Here is a 4549-nt window from a genome sequence, read left to right as displayed (position 1 = left end):
TTTAGCTGAGACAGACAACAGCAGTGTTGTTTGAGTCGGCTCTGTTTGAAGCGTTTACAGAAAGCGATTACCTTTATAACCTTTGGTGTGCATGTGAGAGGGAGATGAAAGCAGGAGGCGTAGATAGTGTAGATGTAAAAGAAGGGAAAACAAAGAGTGGGTTTGTCTAAGACATTAACACATACTCCAGTTGGCTGAAGGTGGATGCACATATGAACGTTGCTGATTCAAGAATGTTGACCTGAAAAATGTGTTAAAATGTGTAACTGTCATGATCCTGGGTCATTTGACAAAGTGTTTTTGAGTTCTTTTGTTTTGGTGTCAATTTTGTATTCTGGTTGGTTGGTCTTTATTCAGGTTTATTTAGTCATTTTGAGTTTATTCTATGTTTTAGTTTCTTGTCTATTTAGGTTGCCCTTGTGTCTTTGTCTTCTGTGTGTTTTTTGTTTATGTGTGTCCTTGTGTCTTGTTTTCCTTTCCTGTTGTCAAGTTCCCCCTCCTTGTGTTCATTCCATGTCTCCCCTGTCTGGCATGTTTACCCATGTTTCCCCAGCCCATCAGCTCTCCCTCGCCCTCCCTCGCCCTCTCTCGCTCGCTCGACCTCTGTCTTGTGTTTTCTCTACCTCTCTGTTGCCGTTGCAGTCTTAGAGGTGTCTCTGTTTTGTCTCCCTTACCTGTTCCAGAGTTTCTCTCCTTTTTTCCCATCTCGTCTCCCCAGTCTGTTCTAAGTTTTCATGTTTGTTCCATGTCCTGTTGTCAAGCTCGTGTCAGTCTACGTCTCAGTGTTTCCTGTTTTATTGTGACAGCTGTCTGGCTGGTTAGTTAGATCATGTTCAGTTGTGTTCCCTCCCGTGGTTTGTTCGCTCGTTTTCCCTCGTGCTCATTCATGTCTGCGTCTCACTCTGTCCTGTGTTGCCATCTCCCTCATGGCTATGTGTTTCTCTGTGTGTTTGGTTTAGGTTTCTATATTCCAGTTCAGTTTCGTTTTGTATTTCTGGCATCCCAGCGATTAAGGTCAGCACCCTGAGGCTCCTCCCCGTTACTGCCTTCCAGGTTTCCAGTCATCACCCAGCCGCAGCAGCAGGTTTGCCCGGCCATGTTTCTGGCCAGAATGTGAGCTGGGAATGAGGAGTCGGCTACCCAGCGGCTTCCTCTGCACCACGCTGCCGGATCAAACAGCGGGGATGAGTAATGGCGGCTTCTTGCCACCAGCTCTCTTGAGAACCGAGAGAGCTGAGACTAAAATAGTACTGACTATAGGTTCCATATCAGTTCCATGTACCGCCAATCCAGCAGAGCTGAATTAGGAGGCTTTTGTTTCCAATTTGCCTAGTAAAAGAGACTATTATTGTTCTACTGACTCTGTTTCTAAAGACTTAAGTCCAGTGATTATAACCCCTGTGCCTGAAAGAACTGTAGCTATGTGTTTAGAGGTGTTTAACAATGGGAATAGGACTGCATGTAGCATGGCCAAATCTGCCATAATTAAGGATTCTCTGGGACAACTGAAAATAACATTCATTTCTGCTAATGGGAGTTATAAGAAAATGTTTAATGTTTCTAAACCTAAAGCTGGCTGCAGTATTTAGTTTCAGGCCTGTTATTGGAAAGATCCATGTACCTTGTTCATGAACCAGCTTTTCAGCAATGTGTTCTTCAAACTGTGCTTACTGTAAGGTGAGCACAGTTTATCTGTCTGTTTTTGGACCTGGTCGATACTGTTCACTATTCATGAACAGTCCAAGCCATGTGTTTCACAGCTGGGTTCTAAGCTGTCTGTAAATACAAATGTCACAAACTGTAACTTAGGCCTCTTCTTGGCACCTGCAAAGACTGAGGCCTCCCCTATGGACTGTTATGCACCCAAGCCAGTTTATTCAGAGTGAGCACACTCTGCAGAGACTGCACCTTCCACGTTGGCCGGAGGCTCTGGAGAGCCCATCCAGCTGGGGTTCATGGGAGCCCAACCAGCAATTCCCTGTGTATGAATATAAAGCTCCATTTGAAGTTATGTAAGTTGTGAGTGAGCAATAATAAAGCATTTAAACACATATATACATCTTATACAGCAAAAATTTCAATTAAATTGTCTGAAAACGTTACCATCCATCTCATCCATTCTAATTCATCACTGTACGACAGACCCGACCATGGTTTCATGCTTTTCAGCATACTTTATTTGTCACTTGAACATACAACCCTTAATGTCTAAATCGCTGGCAACTTAAGTGAGTACACCTTTAAGTGGAAATGTTCAAACTGTGCCCAAAGTGTCAATATTTTGTATGGCAATCATTATTTCCAACACTGGCTTAACTCTGTTGGGCATGGAGTTCACCAGAGCTTCACAGGTTGCCATTACAATGCTCTTTCACTCCTCAATGATGACATCATGGAGCTGGTGGATGTTAGAGACCTTGCGCTCCTCCAACTTCCATTTGTGGATGCCCCAGAGATGCTGAAAAGGGTTTAAGTCTGAAGACATGTTTGGCCAGTTAAGTACCTTTACCCTCAGTTTATTCAGCAAGGCACTGGTCTTTTTGGAGGTGTGTGTAGGGTTGTTTTCATGTTGGAATACTGTCCTGTGGCCCTGTTTATGAAGGGAGGGGATCATGCTCTGTTTTATGGTTCCTGCAATTAACTGTAGCTCCTCAGTGCCAGCAGCACTCATGCAGCCCGAAACAATGACATCTCACCACCATGCTTGACTGTAGGCAAGACACACTCTTTGTACTCCTCACCTGGTTATTTGACACCATCTGAACCAAATAAGTTTGTGTTGGTCTCATCAGACCACAGGTAATCCATGTCCTTAGTCTGCTTGTCTTCAGCAAACTGTTTGCAGGCGTTTTTTTATGAATTATCTTTAGAAGAGGTCTCCTTCTTGGAGGACAGCCATGTGATGCTGTGTATGGCGTACGGTCTGAGCACTGACAGGCTGACCCTCCACATCTCCAACCTCTGCAGCAATGCTGGCAGCATTCATACATGTATTTTCAAAACACAACCTCTGGATATGACACTGAGCACGTGCACTCAACTTTTTTGATCGATCATGGCGAGGTTTGTTCTGAGTGGAACCTGTCCTGTTAAACTGCTGTATGGTCTCGACCACCGTGTGCAGCTCAGTTTCAGGGTGTTGGCAATCTTCTTATAGCCTAGGCCATCTTTATAGTGTGAATGCCGTGAGGTAAATGGTCACAATAGCATTTACCAGTTTGTGTAACTAACACACATCCTTTATTTAATCTATGAATAACCCAGTGTGTAAAAACATGAATGTTTGGGATAAAACTTGAGTGTATATTTTACACCTTGTCAGCATACTGACGTGAAATGCTTTGCCAGCAGTGAATCAGACTGCAGGTCAGTGAGTTCAAGCTGAACATCACTGGATGTAGTATATAAAGTGCAAGTGGAGGAGACAAAATCATGTGCATTTCACTCTTAACTAATTTGAAGTCTTCAAATCACCTTAAAAAGTTAAAATGCAAGGCTCCAAACATGGGTGAGTACCACCTGAGGCGATCAACGGATGGTACAATTTCTTTCACTATTGACATGTGAGTACGAATGCTGCTCTCCAACTGGTTTGATATAAATTGCAACATTCTCATAAACGTCATCACAGGGTGTGCAATTCACATATTAGATTCTGGTCTTGTAGTTTGCTATTTAGTTCATTTATTAGTGCACATCAATAATTTGTCATATGAGAGATCTGAAATACAATTGCCTTTCTCCTCACAAAATGCTTGAGTTTCTGCTCCCATACTCTTTTTAGCACTTTACGCAGACTTAGCCACCTGACAGCTGTGTGGAAGCCTATGGCACCATGCTCCGTTTCACGTGCTTCAAAGTCCGACAAACTGTCTATGACTCAGTGTTCTTGCCTGTTCTTTTTTTTTCTATGGGCTTACTAGCAGATCAGAGCCCACCAACAATCGTTGATAAACTTCCCATCAGAAAATGGCTTGCTGTTTTTTGTAATTTTGTGTGAAGTCAGAAAGATGCTATTGAGTGTTCCTCATGAAACTTGGTAAAGAAGTCCTTGTTAATTTTGCAGCTATCCATTCCCACTCTGCATCAGTTGAGTTTTTTCATTTTTCTGTGTGTTTAGTCTTGTAATTTTGACTTTAAACCAAAAACTGTACAGCAGTAACACAGCATTGGCTGATGAAGTCTGAGACTAAGAGGGTTTTGCTTTATTCCATGAATGGTTGATTGGATTGGTAAGTAAATGAAAATTGGTTGTCATGGATTTCCACTTTAAATATTAATTTCCTTCACAACCAATGAATCAACTCATCTTTATCTGTAATGGAACAAAAAATATTACATTGGCGTCAGGCTCTTACTAAGAGAACTAAACTAAAAGCATAGTTATCCTCCCATTGTAGACTGCTTGTTGAGTATGCTTCAAAAAGCAATATGAAGGGGCATTAATGTGTATATGTTAATGAGTTAATCTGTAAATCAGTTGTTTGAGTCTCTGGTTATGACGACAGACTAACTGTAAATGATTGCTAAAAACTGCACCTGAGCTGCC

Source organism: Astatotilapia calliptera, chromosome 7 (assembly GCF_900246225.1).
Source record: "Astatotilapia calliptera chromosome 7, fAstCal1.2, whole genome shotgun sequence".
Lineage (NCBI taxonomy): Eukaryota > Metazoa > Chordata > Actinopteri > Cichliformes > Cichlidae > Astatotilapia > Astatotilapia calliptera.
The sequence above is the reverse complement of the archived record's forward strand: the minus strand, read 5'-3'. Positions refer to the sequence as shown.